The 18,561-nt window shown below is 43.6% G+C and overlaps 3 pseudogenes; all 3 read left to right on the top strand.

Moving 5' to 3' along the window:
* The first annotated feature begins 3,164 nt into the window (after positions 1 to 3,164).
* On the top strand, positions 3,165 to 5,375 carry LOC117186391 (annotated as a pseudogene).
* Positions 5,376 to 8,541: 3,166 nt separating this feature from the next.
* On the top strand, positions 8,542 to 10,750 carry LOC117186385 (annotated as a pseudogene).
* Positions 10,751 to 13,915: 3,165 nt separating this feature from the next.
* LOC117186392 lies at positions 13,916 to 16,125 on the top strand (annotated as a pseudogene).
* The last annotated feature ends 2,436 nt before the right edge of the window (positions 16,126 to 18,561 follow it).

Genomic DNA, 18,561 nt, shown 5'->3' on the forward strand with positions numbered 1-18,561 from the left:
TTGCGAAACGTGTTGTATGTGCCGGATTTAAAAATGCATTTTTTGTCGGTAAGCAAAGCAGCCGAGTTCGGGAATGTCACTACATTCGGAAATTCAGAAGCTTTAGTGCGAAATAAACATGGACATATAATGTTGCGAGCGGTACAAGAAAACAATTTATACGTGTATGGAGTGGAAAAAACCACTGATGCAGTGCATTTGATATCCGATATATCTCTTGCAAAAAAATGGCATAGCCGCTACGGGCATTTAAATTTTCAAAATTTAAAGAATCTTTGTGAGAAAGAACGTGTAATCGGGATGAAAATTAAAAACGTATCCGTAAACACAAATTGCGACACATGCAATAAGGCTAAAATATGTGCATTGCCGTTCCCACAAAAGGCAGAACGTGTTACGAAAAGTGTTCTCGAATTGATCCATACCGACGTATGCGGACCTATGAATGTTTAATCTCTGGCTGGAAATCGTTATTTTGTTACATTTATAGACGATTACTCGCGAAAAATTCACGTATATTTTATGCGCGCCAAAAATGAAGTTTTTGAGAAATTTAAAATGTATAAAAGTTATGTTGAGTGCCAAACCGAAAAAACAATCAAAGCCTTGCGAAGCGATAACGGTACTGAGTACATAAACAATGAATTTACAAATTTTTTAAATGCGTGCGGAATAAAAAGAGAACTAACGGTGCCTTACACACCTCAGCAAAACGGCGTTGCTGAGCGCGCAAATCGTACAATCGTTGAAATGGCTAGGAGTATGTTAATTCATGCAAATTTAAAAGAATTTTTGTGGGCTGAAGCCGTTCAAACTGCAGTATATTTGAGAAATAGATGTCCGACCAGAGCGTTAAATGGATGCACCCCCTTCGAGGCTTGGAACAAGCGCAAGCCGTCGGTAAACCATCTGAAAATATTTGGTTCACGCGCATTTGCACTGGAAAAAACCAAAAAAGGCAAATTCGTTGCAAAAGGAAAGGAGTACATTTTTGTTGGCTACTCTTTTGCAGCAAAAGCATATCGTTTATATGACCAAGAAAAGCGAATGATAGTGGAACGCCGAGACGTCAAAATTGTGGAGGGTGAGTTCGTCAAGGAAGTAAATGATATTTACGAAAATAGAGATCAGACTGAGGATCTTGCAAAAATCATCATACGCTTTGAGTCAAACGAAGAACCTGTGCAGGTACAAACTGTTGTTGAGCCCGAAGACGAAACGATTAGCAACATTGACAACAGCGATGATGATGAGGAGGAGTACTTCGTAAGTGCAAGCGATCCAGAACAGAGCCGCAGCTCAGATGAAGAAGACATCCCACAAATACGTGACCCAGGAAGGCCAAAAATCATTCGTACTGGTCAACCTGGCAGACCAAAGAAGCAGTACAATGTCCTCAACAATCTTAGCTGCTCCGATGACATTGAGACTCCACGGACCGTTGCAGAGGCGTTGCAAAGCCACGATGCAGAAGAATGGAAAAAATCTATGCGAAAGGAATTCGATGCACTCGTGTCAAATAATACATGGACTCCTGTCAATCTTCCGCCCGGAAAAAAGGCTATAGGTTCAAAATGGGTTTTCAGAATCAAACGCAACCAAAACGGTGACATTGAAAGGTTTAAGTCGAGACTTGTGGCACAAGGATATGGCCAGCAGTTTGGCGTTAACTACTGGGAGACATATTCTCCAGTGATACGTTATGAGACAATCCGAATGTTATTTGCGATTGCTGCAGAAAAGCAGTTACACATGCATCAGGTGGATATCTCTAACGCGTATCTCAACGGTAAACTCCAAGAAGTCGTCTATATGAAGCAACCCGTAGGCTTTATAGATGAGCAGAACCCCCACAAGGTACTCAAACTTCAAAAGGCTATCTATGGGCTGAAGCAGTCTGGACGTGTCTGGAATGACACATTGAACGAGGTGCTGGTTAACATGGGCTTTAAAAAAAGTCAACACGAGCCATGTCTATACGTCAAACAGCATCAACAAGGCTTCAGTTATATAGCAGTTTACGTCGACGACCTGATAATCATCTGTCCAAAAGAGATGGACGTCAGCGCGATCAAGCAAAATATCGCATCCGTATTTGAGATGAAAGATGGAGGTCAGCTCAACTTTTTCCTAGGCATGAAAATTCATCGAGAAGGCAAACAAGGCGCCCTCAAGTTAAGCCAGAAGAGGTATATTGAAAGCGTTTTGAATACTTTCGGTATGCAGGATTGCCGTCCAGTCGCAACACCACTTGACCCCGGTTTTCACGTTGGTTGTAAAGATGAAGAATGTGTAAAGGTAAATAAGACATATTATCAATCACTTATTGGTTCGCTCATGTACTTAGCAGTTTTGAGCCGGCCCGACATTCTTCATGCTGTGAGCAAACTATCACAGCGAAACCAAGACCCTCATGTGGAGCACGAAACTGCAGCTAAGCATGTGTTGCGCTATTTACGAGGCACAATGAATATGAGCATCATCTACCAAAAGTCTGGAGAGCCAGTAAAAGGGTTCGCCGATGCTGATTGGGCAAATGACAAGCTGGACCGAAAATCATATTCCGGATACGTGTTCTTCCTAGCTGGTAGTGCGTTTTCGTGGACATCAGCCAAGCAGAGCGTCGTCGCCATGAGCAGCACCGAAGCAGAGTATGTGGCGCTATCAACAGCCGCTAGAGAAGCAGTATATCTACAAGGTCTGTTGAAAGAGATTGGATACTCAAATCAAGGGCCAATGACTATCTATGGTGACAACCTCAGTGCGCATCATATTGCGAAAAATCCTATTCACCATAAACGCACAAAGCATATAGATTTAAAATATCATTTTGTTAGAGACAAAGTAGAAAGTAAAGAGATAAAACTTGAATATGTATCCACACAGAAAAACGTTGCCGATGTATTAACCAAAAGTTTATGTAAGCAAAAGCATTATAGATTTGTAAAATCGCTTGGATTAATTGATTAATACATTGTAATCACAAAATATTATGCTTAAGCAAAAGTGTTGAAATTTGAAGTGTAACCATAATATGATCTGTCTGGCAACGCTAATTAACATAATGTACATGAACAGCGAGAGCCTCTGTTATCTCTCGTCTCTCCTATTCGTATGTAAGTACATATGTACACATGTCATCTCTTCAGTTCTGAATAAACCACTTATGAGCACAGACGCGTCGTTCTCTATTTAATACATGACAAAAGGCGCAATACACAATAGGTTATGGGCCCAGATCACCGAAAGATCGGGCGTGTATTAAAGACAATTAAAAAACCGTGGTAGAACTGGAAGTTAATATTTTGTTTGATGCAATTGCAAATAAATCGTGCACCAGTTAGAAAGTGGCGTGTAGCAATTAAAACAAAATGAGTGTGTCTCTGCAAATTGAAAAATTGGGGGAAGACAATTACGATGTGTGGTCTATGTCCATGCGTAGTGTATTGATCACAACGGATTTGTGGACATATGTAAGTGGTAAAACCGAAAGGCCACAGGAGGAAGCAGCAGGAACACAGGAACACTTGGCACAGTGGGACAAGGCTGATCAAAAGGCGTTGGCATGTATTATATTAAATGTAAAAGCAACGCAGTTGATGCACATAAAGTCGTGCACAACGTCGAAGCAGGCGTGGCAAAAATTACGCGATGTACATGTGTCAGTGGGACCAGTGCGAAAGGTACAGTTATACCAAAAACTTTTGCGGCAAAATATGCAAAACGGTGATAACGTGGTACAATATGTAAATTCTTTCGTGGAAATTACTGAAAAGTTAGCCGAGCTAAATATCGACATTCAAGACGAGCTAAAAGTAATAATGTTGTTGTCGAGCTTGCCCAGCGGTTGGGAAAATTTCGTCGTGGCGATAGAAACACGCGACAGTCTGCCGCCGTTCGAAACGGTAAAAGTAAAAATACTTGAAGAAGGAGCACGTAAAGACGAAAGAGACGATCGTGAGCTTGCTGTACAGGCAGTGTACGCACACACACAGACTCAAAGAAACGGTGCGCGTTCGAAGAATTACGGCGCCAGTCGAAAAGACAGCAAACGAGACGGCCAGAAATCCAACGAGCATCGCGAGTTTCGAGGAAAATGCTACAAATGTAAACAAAGCGTCGTTTCGTGTGTGTTAATTGTAAATTTTTTTGGAAAATCTATTCGAAATGTATTGCGGGGCTGACGATCACGCCTCGAATAATATGGACGAGGTCCAGCTGGATAGACCGACAGTGCCCTCGAATGAGGCAGCCCCGAAACGTGCTTTTCTGGGCGCTCTACAGAACTGCGGGGACATCGTGAAGCCATCGACAATCATTCGGCCCGCCATCAAAGACATCGACGCCAAGGACGGGGGGCGCCTCGTGCTCGTCTCGGAGTATGCCAACGAAATCTACGACCATCTGTACAAGCTGGAGGCCGAGCAGCCGATCCGCAACAACCACCTGGCCGGCCATAGCGAAATCGACCACAAGATGCGTGCCATTCTGATCGACTCGATCAACCAGATGCATTGGGGGTTCCAGTTTAAGGCCGAAACCTTCCAGCTGACCGTGGCCATCATCGATCGCTATCTGCAGGCGGTCCAGAACACGGAGCGCGACAACCTGCAGCTGGTGGGCGTGACGGCCCTCATCATTGCCGCCAAATACGAGGAGACGGTCCAGAAAAACATTAACCACTTTGTCTCCATCATCGATGAAACCTACTCGGCCAGTGAGATCCGCGCGATGGAGCTGCAGATCCTCCGGGCCATCGATTACAATTTGTCGCGTCCGCTGCCGATTAATTTCCTGCGGCGCTTCACGAAGGCCGCTGGGGCCCAACGTGAGCACCACATCATGTCCAAGTATTTTGTGGAATTGGCTTCACTTGACTACGATTTGGCCAGTCGCAAGCCATCAGAGATTGCTGCTGCTGCTCTGTTCCTGTCGCTGCACTTGCTCAATGGCAACCACCTCGCCGGCACTGGCTTCAACGACCAGCTCTGGACACCGACTCTGGCTCACTACTCCCGCTACACGGCCGCCCACCTGCGGCCCATCACGCGGCAGATCGCCAAGTTGGCGCGCGAGGCACCGCAGGCGGAGCTGCAGGCCCTCCACAAAAAACACCAAGGCTTGCAGTTCTTTGAGATCGCAAAACAGGCCCGAGCTGAGCGGCCCCCTGATTAACTCCATTGTGGGCCAAAACAACTAATTTTGTGACTCCCCAAATGTTTAAATTTTGATTTTTTCTTAGTTTTAATTTCAAATTTTTGACGTTATTGATTGTTACTTGTTTTATATTTTGTATTCGAGTTTAAGCTTTTTTGGAACTGGTTCATTCGTTCAATGCTTTAAGATCAAATATATTATAACATCAAAATATAGAATTGCGAAACGTGTTGTATGTGCCGGATTTAAAAATGCATTTTTTGTCGGTAAGCAAAGCAGCCGAGTTCGGGAATGTCACTACATTCGGAAATTCAGAAGCTTTAGTGCGAAATAAACATGGACATATAATGTTGCGAGCGGTACAAGAAAACAATTTATACGTGTATGGAGTGGAAAAAACCACTGATGCAGTGCATTTGATATCCGATATATCTCTTGCAAAAAAATGGCATAGCCGCTACGGGCATTTAAATTTTCAAAATTTAAAGAATCTTTGTGAGAAAGAACGTGTAATCGGGATGAAAATTAAAAACGTATCCGTAAACACAAATTGCGACACATGCAATAAGGCTAAAATATGTGCATTGCCGTTCCCACAAAAGGCAGAACGTGTTACGAAAAGTGTTCTCGAATTGATCCATACCGACGTATGCGGACCTATGAATGTTTAATCTCTGGCTGGAAATCGTTATTTTGTTACATTTATAGACGATTACTCGCGAAAAATTCACGTATATTTTATGCGCGCCAAAAATGAAGTTTTTGAGAAATTTAAAATGTATAAAAGTTATGTTGAGTGCCAAACCGAAAAAACAATCAAAGCCTTGCGAAGCGATAACGGTACTGAGTACATAAAAAATGAATTTACAAATTTTTTAAATGCGTGCGGAATAAAAAGAGAACTAACGGTGCCTTACACACCTCAGCAAAACGGCGTTGCTGAGCGCGCAAATCGTACAATCGTTGAAATGGCTAGGAGTATGTTAATTCATGCAAATTTAAAAGAATTTTTGTGGGCTGAAGCCGTTCAAACTGCAGTATATTTGAGAAATAGATGTCCGACCAGAGCGTTAAATGGATGCACCCCCTTCGAGGCTTGGAACAAGCGCAAGCCGTCGGTAAACCATCTGAAAATATTTGGTTCACGCGCATTTGCACTGGAAAAAACCAAAAAAGGCAAATTCGTTGCAAAAGGAAAGGAGTACATTTTTGTTGGCTACTCTTTTGCAGCAAAAGCATATCGTTTATATGACCAAGAAAAGCGAATGATAGTGGAACGCCGAGACGTCAAAATTGTGGAGGGTGAGTTCGTCAAGGAAGTAAATGATATTTACGAAAATAGAGATCAGACTAAGGATCTTGCAAAAATCATCATACGCTTTGAGTCAAACGAAGAACCTGTGCAGGTACAAACTGTTGTTGAGCCCGAAGACGAAACGATTAGCAACATTGACAACAGCGATGATGATGAGGAGGAGTACTTCGTAAGTGCAAGCGATCCAGAACAGAGCCGCAGCTCAGATGAAGAAGACATCCCACAAATACGTGGCCCAGGAAGGCCAAAAATCATTCGTACTGGTCAACCTGGCAGACCAAAGAAGCAGTACAATGTCCTCAACAATCTTAGCTGCTCCGATGACATTGAGACTCCACGGACCGTTGCAGAGGCGTTGCAAAGCCACGATGCAGAAGAATGGAAAAAATCTATGCGAAAGGAATTCGATGCACTCGTGTCAAATAATACATGGACTCCTGTCAATCTTCCGCCCGGAAAAAAGGCTATAGGTTCAAAATGGGTTTTCAGAATCAAACGCAACCAAAACGGTGACATTGAAAGGTTTAAGTCGAGACTTGTGGCACAAGGATATGGCCAGCAGTTTGGCGTTAACTACTGGGAGACATATTCTCCAGTGATACGTTATGAGACAATCCGAATGTTATTTGCGATTGCTGCAGAAAAGCAGTTACACATGCATCAGGTGGATATCTCTAACGCGTATCTCAACGGTAAACTCCAAGAAGTCGTCTATATGAAGCAACCCGTAGGCTTTATAGATGAGCAGAACCCCCACAAGGTACTCAAACTTCAAAAGGCTATCTATGGGCTGAAGCAGTCTGGACGTGTCTGGAATGACACATTGAACGAGGTGCTGGTTAACATGGGCTTTAAAAAAAGTCAACACGAGCCATGTCTATACGTCAAACAGCATCAACAAGGCTTCAGTTATATAGCAGTTTACGTCGACGACCTGATAATCATCTGTCCAAAAGAGATGGACGTCAGCGCGATCAAGCAAAATATCGCATCCGTATTTGAGATGAAAGATGGAGGTCAGCTCAACTTTTTCCTAGGCATGAAAATTCATCGAGAAGGCAAACAAGGCGCCCTCAAGTTAAGCCAGAAGAGGTATATTGAAAGCGTTTTGAATACTTTCGGTATGCAGGATTGCCGTCCAGTCGCAACACCACTTGACCCCGGTTTTCACGTTGGTTGTAAAGATGAAGAATGTGTAAAAGTAAATAAGACATATTATCAATCACTTATTGGTTCGCTCATGTACTTAGCAGTTTTGAGCCGGCCCGACATTCTTCATGCTGTGAGCAAACTATCACAGCGAAACCAAGACCCTCATGTGGAGCACGAAACTGCAGCTAAGCATGTGTTGCGCTATTTACGAGGCACAATGAATATGAGCATCATCTACCAAAAGTCTGGAGAGCCAGTAAAAGGGTTCGCCGATGCTGATTGGGCAAATGACAAGCTGGACCGAAAATCATATTCCGGATACGTTTTCTTCCTAGCTGGTAGTGCGTTTTCGTGGACATCAGCCAAGCAGAGCGTCGTCGCCATGAGCAGCACCGAAGCAGAGTATGTGGCGCTATCAACAGCCGCTAGAGAAGCAGTATATCTACAAGGTCTGTTGCAAGAGATTGGATACTCAAATCAAGGGCCAATGACTATCTATGGTGACAACCTCAGTGCGCATCATATTGCGAAAAATCCTATTCACCATAAACGCACAAAGCATATAGATTTAAAATATCATTTTGTTAGAGACAAAGTAGAAAGTAAAGAGATAAAACTTGAATATGTATCCACACAGAAAAACGTTGCCGATGTATTAACCAAAAGTTTATGTAAGCAAAAGCATTATAGATTTGTAAAATCGCTTGGATTAATTGATTAATACATTGTAATCACAAAATATTATGCTTAAGCAAAAGTGTTGAAATTTGAAGTGTAACCATAATATGATCTGTCTGGCAACGCTAATTAACATAATGTACATGAACAGCGAGAGCCTCTGTTATCTCTCGTCTCTCCTATTCGTATGTAAGTACATATGTACACATGTCATCTCTTCAGTTCTGAATAAACCACTTATGATCACAGACGCGTCGTTCTCTATTTAATACATGACAAAAGGCGCAATACACAATAGGTTATGGGCCCAGATCACCGAAAGATCGGGCGTGTATTAAAGACAATTAAAAAACCGTGGTAGAACTGGAAGTTAATATTTTGTTTGATGCAATTGCAAATAAATCGTGCACCAGTTAGAAAGTGGCGTGTAGCAATTAAAACAAAATGAGTGTGTCTCTGCAAATTGAAAAATTGGGGGAAGACAATTACGATGTGTGGTCTATGTCCATGCGTAGTGTATTGATCACAACGGATTTGTGGACATATGTAAGTGGTAAAACCGAAAGGCCACAGGAGGAAGCAGCAGGAACACAGGAACACTTGGCACAGTGGGACAAGGCTGATCAAAAGGCGTTGGCATGTATTATATTAAATGTAAAAGCAACGCAGTTGATGCACATAAAGTCGTGCACAACGTCGAAGCAGGCGTGGCAAAAATTACGCGATGTACATGTGTCAGTGGGACCAGTGCGAAAGGTACAGTTATACCAAAAACTTTTGCGGCAAAATATGCAAAACGGTGATAACGTGGTACAATATGTAAATTCTTTCGTGGAAATTACTGAAAAGTTAGCCGAGCTAAATATCGACATTCAAGACGAGCTAAAAGTAATAATGTTGTTGTCGAGCTTGCCCAGCGGTTGGGAAAATTTCGTCGTGGCGATAGAAACACGCGACAGTCTGCCGCCGTTCGAAACGGTAAAAGTAAAAATACTTGAAGAAGGAGCACGTAAAGACGAAAGAGACGATCGTGAGCTTGCTGTACAGGCAGTGTACGCACACACACAGACTCAAAGAAACGGTGCGCGTTCGAAGAATTACGGCGCCAGTCGAAAAGACAGCAAACGAGACGGCCAGAAATCCAACGAGCATCGCGAGTTTCGAGGAAAATGCTACAAATGTAAACAAAGCGTCGTTTCGTGTGTGTTAATTGTAAATTTTTTTGGAAAATCTATTCGAAATGTATTGCGGGGCTGACGATCACGCCTCGAATAATATGGACGAGGTCCAGCTGGATAGACCGACAGTGCCCTCGAATGAGGCAGCCCCGAAACGTGCTTTTCTGGGCGCTCTACAGAACTGCGGGGACATCGTGAAGCCATCGACAATCATTCGGCCCGCCATCAAAGACATCGACGCCAAGGACGGGGGGCGCCTCGTGCTCGTCTCGGAGTATGCCAACGAAATCTACGACCATCTGTACAAGCTGGAGGCCGAGCAGCCGATCCGCAACAACCACCTGGCCGGCCATAGCGAAATCGACCACAAGATGCGTGCCATTCTGATCGACTCGATCAACCAGATGCATTGGGGGTTCCAGTTTAAGGCCGAAACCTTCCAGCTGACCGTGGCCATCATCGATCGCTATCTGCAGGCGGTCCAGAACACGGAGCGCGACAACCTGCAGCTGGTGGGCGTGACGGCCCTCATCATTGCCGCCAAATACGAGGAGACGGTCCAGAAAAACATTAACCACTTTGTCTCCATCACCGATGAAACCTACTCGGCCAGTGAGATCCGCGCGATGGAGCTGCAGATCCTCCGGGCCATCGATTACAATTTGTCGCGTCCGCTGCCGATTAATTTCCTGCGGCGCTTCACGAAGGCCGCTGGGGCCCAACGTGAGCACCACATCATGTCCAAGTATTTTGTGGAATTGGCTTCACTTGACTACGATTTGGCCAGTCGCAAGCCATCAGAGATTGCTGCTGCTGCTCTGTTCCTGTCGCTGCACTTGCTCAATGGCAACCACCTCGCCGGCACTGGCTTCAACGACCAGCTCTGGACACCGACTCTGGCTCACTACTCCCGCTACACGGCCGCCCACCTGCGGCCCATCACGCGGCAGATCGCCAAGTTGGCGCGCGAGGCACCGCAGGCGGAGCTGCAGGCCCTCCACAAAAAACACCAAGGCTTGCAGTTCTTTGAGATCGCAAAACAGGCCCGAGCTGAGCGGCCCCCTGATTAACTCCATTGTGGGCCAAAACAACTAATTTTGTGACTCCCCAAATGTTTAAATTTTGATTTTTTCTTAGTTTTAATTTCAAATTTTTGACGTTATTGATTGTTACTTGTTTTATATTTTGTATTCGAGTTTAAGCTTTTTTGGAACTGGTTCATTCGTTCAATGCTTTAAGATCAAATATATTATAACATCAAAATATAGAATTGCGAAACGTGTTGTATGTGCCGGATTTAAAAATGCATTTTTTGTCGGTAAGCAAAGCAGCCGAGTTCGGGAATGTCACTACATTCGGAAATTCAGAAGCTTTAGTGCGAAATAAACATGGACATATAATGTTGCGAGCGGTACAAGAAAACAATTTATACGTGTATGGAGTGGAAAAAACCACTGATGCAGTGCATTTGATATCCGATATATCTCTTGCAAAAAAATGGCATAGCCGCTACGGGCATTTAAATTTTCAAAATTTAAAGAATCTTTGTGAGAAAGAACGTGTAATCGGGATGAAAATTAAAAACGTATCCGTAAACACAAATTGCGACACATGCAATAAGGCTAAAATATGTGCATTGCCGTTCCCACAAAAGGCAGAACGTGTTACGAAAAGTGTTCTCGAATTGATCCATACCGACGTATGCGGACCTATGAATGTTTAATCTCTGGCTGGAAATCGTTATTTTGTTACATTTATAGACGATTACTCGCGAAAAATTCACGTATATTTTATGCGCGCCAAAAATGAAGTTTTTGAGAAATTTAAAATGTATAAAAGTTATGTTGAGTGCCAAACCGAAAAAACAATCAAAGCCTTGCGAAGCGATAACGGTACTGAGTACATAAACAATGAATTTACAAATTTTTTAAATGCGTGCGGAATAAAAAGAGAACTAACGGTGCCTTACACACCTCAGCAAAACGGCGTTGCTGAGCGCGCAAATCGTACAATCGTTGAAATGGCTAGGAGTATGTTAATTCATGCAAATTTAAAAGAATTTTTGTGGGCTGAAGCCGTTCAAACTGCAGTATATTTGAGAAATAGATGTCCGACCAGAGCGTTAAATGGATGCACCCCCTTCGAGGCTTGGAACAAGCGCAAGCCGTCGGTAAACCATCTGAAAATATTTGGTTCACGCGCATTTGCACTGGAAAAAACCAAAAAAGGCAAATTCGTTGCAAAAGGAAAGGAGTACATTTTTGTTGGCTACTCTTTTGCAGCAAAAGCATATCGTTTATATGACCAAGAAAAGCGAATGATAGTGGAACGCCGAGACGTCAAAATTGTGGAGGGTGAGTTCGTCAAGGAAGTAAATGATATTTACGAAAATAGAGATCAGACTGAGGATCTTGCAAAAATCATCATACGCTTTGAGTCAAACGAAGAACCTGTGCAGGTACAAACTGTTGTTGAGCCCGAAGACGAAACGATTAGCAACATTGACAACAGCGATGATGATGAGGAGGAGTACTTCGTAAGTGCAAGCGATCCAGAACAGAGCCGCAGCTCAGATGAAGAAGACATCCCACAAATACGTGGCCCAGGAAGGCCAAAAATCATTCGTACTGGTCAACCTGGCAGACCAAAGAAGCAGTACAATGTCCTCAACAATCTTAGCTGCTCCGATGACATTGAGACTCCACGGACCGTTGCAGAGGCGTTGCAAAGCCACGATGCAGAAGAATGGAAAAAATCTATGCGAAAGGAATTCGATGCACTCGTGTCAAATAATACATGGACTCCTGTCAATCTTCCGCCCGGAAAAAAGGCTATAGGTTCAAAATGGGTTTTCAGAATCAAACGCAACCAAAACGGTGACATTGAAAGGTTTAAGTCGAGACTTGTGGCACAAGGATATGGCCAGCAGTTTGGCGTTAACTACTGGGAGACATATTCTCCAGTGATACGTTATGAGACAATCCGAATGTTATTTGCGATTGCTGCAGAAAAGCAGTTACACATGCATCAGGTGGATATCTCTAACGCGTATCTCAACGGTAAACTCCAAGAAGTCGTCTATATGAAGCAACCCGTAGGCTTTATAGATGAGCAGAACCCCCACAAGGTACTCAAACTTCAAAAGGCTATCTATGGGCTGAAGCAGTCTGGACGTGTCTGGAATGACACATTGAACGAGGTGCTGGTTAACATGGGCTTTAAAAAAAGTCAACACGAGCCATGTCTATACGTCAAACAGCATCAACAAGGCTTCAGTTATATAGCAGTTTACGTCGACGACCTGATAATCATCTGTCCAAAAGAGATGGACGTCAGCGCGATCAAGCAAAATATCGCATCCGTATTTGAGATGAAAGATGGAGGTCAGCTCAACTTTTTCCTAGGCATGAAAATTCATCGAGAAGGCAAACAAGGCGCCCTCAAGTTAAGCCAGAAGAGGTATATTGAAAGCGTTTTGAATACTTTCGGTATGCAGGATTGCCGTCCAGTCGCAACACCACTTGACCCCGGTTTTCACGTTGGTTGTAAAGATGAAGAATGTGTAAAGGTAAATAAGACATATTATCAATCACTTATTGGTTCGCTCATGTACTTAGCAGTTTTGAGCCGGCCCGACATTCTTCATGCTGTGAGCAAACTATCACAGCGAAACCAAGACCCTCATGTGGAGCACGAAACTGCAGCTAAGCATGTGTTGCGCTATTTACGAGGCACAATGAATATGAGCATCATCTACCAAAAGTCTGGAGAGCCAGTAAAAGGGTTCGCCGATGCTGATTGGGCAAATGACAAGCTGGACCGAAAATCATATTCCGGATACGTTTTCTTCCTAGCTGGTAGTGCGTTTTCGTGGACATCAGCCAAGCAGAGCGTCGTCGCCATGAGCAGCACCGAAGCAGAGTATGTGGCGCTATCAACAGCCGCTAGAGAAGCAGTATATCTACAAGGTCTGTTGCAAGAGATTGGATACTCAAATCAAGGGCCAATGACTATCTATGGTGACAACCTCAGTGCGCATCATATTGCGAAAAATCCTATTCACCATAAACGCACAAAGCATATAGATTTAAAATATCATTTTGTTAGAGACAAAGTAGAAAGTAAAGAGATAAAACTTGAATATGTATCCACACAGAAAAACGTTGCCGATGTATTAACCAAAAGTTTATGTAAGCAAAAGCATTATAGATTTGTAAAATCGCTTGGATTAATTGATTAATACATTGTAATCACAAAATATTATGCTTAAGCAAAAGTGTTGAAATTTGAAGTGTAACCATAATATGATCTGTCTGGCAACGCTAATTAACATAATGTACATGAACAGCGAGAGCCTCTGTTATCTCTCGTCTCTCCTATTCGTATGTAAGTACATATGTACACATGTCATCTCTTCAGTTCTGAATAAACCACTTATGATCACAGACGCGTCGTTCTCTATTTAATACATGACAAAAGGCGCAATACACAATAGGTTATGGGCCCAGATCACCGAAAGATCGGGCGTGTATTAAAGACAATTAAAAAACCGTGGTAGAACTGGAAGTTAATATTTTGTTTGATGCAATTGCAAATAAATCGTGCACCAGTTAGAAAGTGGCGTGTAGCAATTAAAACAAAATGAGTGTGTCTCTGCAAATTGAAAAATTGGGGGAAGACAATTACGATGTGTGGTCTATGTCCATGCGTAGTGTATTGATCACAACGGATTTGTGGACATATGTAAGTGGTAAAACCGAAAGGCCACAGGAGGAAGCAGCAGGAACACAGGAACACTTGGCACAGTGGGACAAGGCTGATCAAAAGGCGTTGGCATGTATTATATTAAATGTAAAAGCAACGCAGTTGATGCACATAAAGTCGTGCACAACGTCGAAGCAGGCGTGGCAAAAATTACGCGATGTACATGTGTCAGTGGGACCAGTGCGAAAGGTACAGTTATACCAAAAACTTTTGCGGCAAAATATGCAAAACGGTGATAACGTGGTACAATATGTAAATTCTTTCGTGGAAATTACTGAAAAGTTAGCCGAGCTAAATATCGACATTCAAGACGAGCTAAAAGTAATAATGTTGTTGTCGAGCTTGCCCAGCGGTTGGGAAAATTTCGTCGTGGCGATAGAAACACGCGACAGTCTGCCGCCGTTCGAAACGGTAAAAGTAAAAATACTTGAAGAAGGAGCACGTAAAGACGAAAGAGACGATCGTGAGCTTGCTGTACAGGCAGTGTACGCACACACACAGACTCAAAGAAACGGTGCGCGTTCGAAGAATTACGGCGCCAGTCGAAAAGACAGCAAACGAGACGGCCAGAAATCCAACGAGCATCGCGAGTTTCGAGGAAAATGCTACAAATGTAAACAAAGCGTCGTTTCGTGTGTGTTAATTGTAAATTTTTTTGGAAAATCTATTCGAAATGTATTGCGGGGCTGACGATCACGCCTCGAATAATATGGACGAGGTCCAGCTGGATAGACCGACAGTGCCCTCGAATGAGGCAGCCCCGAAACGTGCTTTTCTGGGCGCTCTACAGAACTGCGGGGACATCGTGAAGCCATCGACAATCATTCGGCCCGCCATCAAAGACATCGACGCCAAGGACGGGGGGCGCCTCGTGCTCGTCTCGGAGTATGCCAACGAAATCTACGACCATCTGTACAAGCTGGAGGCCGAGCAGCCGATCCGCAACAACCACCTGGCCGGCCATAGCGAAATCGACCACAAGATGCGTGCCATTCTGATCGACTCGATCAACCAGATGCATTGGGGGTTCCAGTTTAAGGCCGAAACCTTCCAGCTGACCGTGGCCATCATCGATCGCTATCTGCAGGCGGTCCAGAACACGGAGCGCGACAACCTGCAGCTGGTGGGCGTGACGGCCCTCATCATTGCCGCCAAATACGAGGAGACGGTCCAGAAAAACATTAACCACTTTGTCTCCATCATCGATGAAACCTACTCGGCCAGTGAGATCCGCGCGATGGAGCTGCAGATCCTCCGGGCCATCGATTACAATTTGTCGCGTCCGCTGCCGATTAATTTCCTGCGGCGCTTCACGAAGGCCGCTGGGGCCCAACGTGAGCACCACATCATGTCCAAGTATTTTGTGGAATTGGCTTCACTTGACTACGATTTGGCCAGTCGCAAGCCATCAGAGATTGCTGCTGCTGCTCTGTTCCTGTCGCTGCACTTGCTCAATGGCAACCACCTCGCCGGCACTGGCTTCAACGACCAGCTCTGGACACCGACTCTGGCTCACTACTCCCGCTACACGGCCGCCCACCTGCGGCCCATCACGCGGCAGATCGCCAAGTTGGCGCGCGAGGCACCGCAGGCGGAGCTGCAGGCCCTCCACAAAAAACACCAAGGCTTGCAGTTCTTTGAGATCGCAAAACAGGCCCGAGCTGAGCGGCCCCCTGATTAACTCCATTGTGGGCCAAAACAACTAATTTTGTGACTCCCCAAATGTTTAAATTTTGATTTTTTCTTAGTTTTAATTTCAAATTTTTGACGTTATTGATTGTTACTTGTTTTATATTTTGTATTCGAGTTTAAGTTTTTTTGGAACTGGTTCATTCGTTCAATGCTTTAAGATCAAATATATTATAACATCAAAATATAGAATTGCGAAACGTGTTGTATGTGCCGGATTTAAAAATGCATTTTTTGTCGGTAAGCAAAGCAGCCGAGTTCGGGAATGTCACTACATTCGGAAATTCAGAAGCTTTAGTGCGAAATAAACATGGACATATAATGTTGCGAGCGGTACAAGAAAACAATTTATACGTGTATGGAGTGGAAAAAACCACTGATGCAGTGCATTTGATATCCGATATATCTCTTGCAAAAAAATGGCATAGCCGCTACGGGCATTTAAATTTTCAAAATTTAAAGAATCTTTGTGAGAAAGAACGTGTAATCGGGATGAAAATTAAAAACGTATCCGTAAACACAAATTGCGACACATGCAATAAGGCTAAAATATGTGCATTGCCGTTCCCACAAAAGGCAGAACGTGTTACGAAAAGTGTTCTCGAATTGATCCATACCGACGTATGCGGACCTATGAATGTTTAATCTCTGGCTGGAAATCGTTATTTTGTTACATTTATAGACGATTACTCGCGAAAAATTCACGTATATTTTATGCGCGCCAAAAATGAAGTTTTTGAGAAATTTAAAATGTATAAAAGTTATGTTGAGTGCCAAACCGAAAAAACAATCAAAGCCTTGCGAAGCGATAACGGTACTGAGTACATAAACAATGAATTTACAAATTTTTTAAATGCGTGCGGAATAAAAAGAGAACTAACGGTGCCTTACACACCTCAGCAAAACGGCGTTGCTGAGCGCGCAAATCGTACAATCGTTGAAATGGCTAGGAGTATGTTAATTCATGCAAATTTAAAAGAATTTTTGTGGGCTGAAGCCGTTCAAACTGCAGTATATTTGAGAAATAGATGTCCGACCAGAGCGTTAAATGGATGCACCCCCTTCGAGGCTTGGAACAAGCGCAAGCCGTCGGTAAACCATCTGAAAATATTTGGTTCACGCGCATTTGCACTGGAAAAAACCAAAAAAGGCAAATTCGTTGCAAAAGGAAAGGAGTACATTTTTGTTGGCTACTCTTTTGCAGCAAAAGCATATCGTTTATATGACCAAGAAAAGCGAATGATAGTGGAACGCCGAGACGTCAAAATTGTGGAGGGTGAGTTCGTCAAGGAAGTAAATGATATTTACGAAAATAGAGATCAGACTGAGGATCTTGCAAAAATCATCATACGCTTTGAGTCAAACGAAGAACCTGTGCAGGTACAAACTGTTGTTGAGCCCGAAGACGAAACGATTAGCAACATTGACAACAGCGATGATGATGAGGAGGAGTACTTCGTAAGTGCAAGCGATCCAGAACAGAGCCGCAGCTCAGATGAAGAAGACATCCCACAAATACGTGGCCCAGGAAGGCCAAAAATCATTCGTACTGGTCTACCTGGCAGACCAAAGAAGCAGTACAATGTCCTCAACAATCTTAGCTGCTCCGATGACATTGAGACTCCACGGACCGTTGCAGAGGCGTTGCAAAGCCACGATGCAGAAGAATGGAAAAAATCTATGCGAAAGGAATTCGATGCACTCGTGTCAAATAATACATGGACTCCTGTCAATCTTCCGCCCGGAAAAAAGGCTATAGGTTCAAAATGGGTTTTCAGAATCAAACGCAACCAAAACGGTGACATTGAAAGGTTTAAGTCGAGACTTGTGGCACAAGGATATGGCCAGCAGTTTGGCGTTAACTACTGGGAGACATATTCTCCAGTGATACGTTATGAGACAATCCGAATGTTATTTGCGATTGCTGCAGAAAAGCAGTTACACATGCATCAGGTGGATATCTCTAACGCGTATCTCAACGGTAAACTCCAAGAAGTCGTCTATATGAAGCAACCCGTAGGCTTTATAGATGAGCAGAACCCCCACAAGGTACTCAAACTTCAAAAGGCTATCTATGGGCTGAAGCAGTCTGGACGTGTCTGGAATGACACATTGAACGAGGTGCTGGTTAACATGGGCTTTAAAAAAAGTCAACACGAGCCATGTCTATACGTCAAACAGCATCAACAAGGCTTCAGTTATATAGCAGTTTACGTCGACGACCTGATAATCATCTGTCCAAAAGAGATGGACGTCAGCGCGATCAAGCAAAATATCGCATCCGTATTTGAGATGAAAGATGGAGGTCAGCTCAACTTTTTCCTAGGCATGAAAATTCATCGAGAAGGCAAACAAGGCGCCCTCAAGTTAAGCCAGAAGAGGTATATTGAAAGCGTTTTGAATACTTTCGGTATGCAGGATTGCCGTCCAGTCGCAACACCACTTGACCCCGGTTTTCACGTTGGTTGTAAAGATGAAGAATGTGTAAAGGTAAATAAGACATATTATCAATCACTTATTGGTTCGCTCATGTACTTAGCAGTTTTGAGCCGGCCCGACATTCTTCATGCTGTGAGCAAACTATCACAGCGAAACCAAGACCCTCATGTGGAGCACGAAACTGCAGCT

The sequence above is a fragment of the Drosophila miranda genome, chromosome XR, assembly GCF_003369915.1.
Source record: "Drosophila miranda strain MSH22 chromosome XR, D.miranda_PacBio2.1, whole genome shotgun sequence".
In the NCBI taxonomy this organism is placed as follows: domain Eukaryota; kingdom Metazoa; phylum Arthropoda; class Insecta; order Diptera; family Drosophilidae; genus Drosophila; species Drosophila miranda.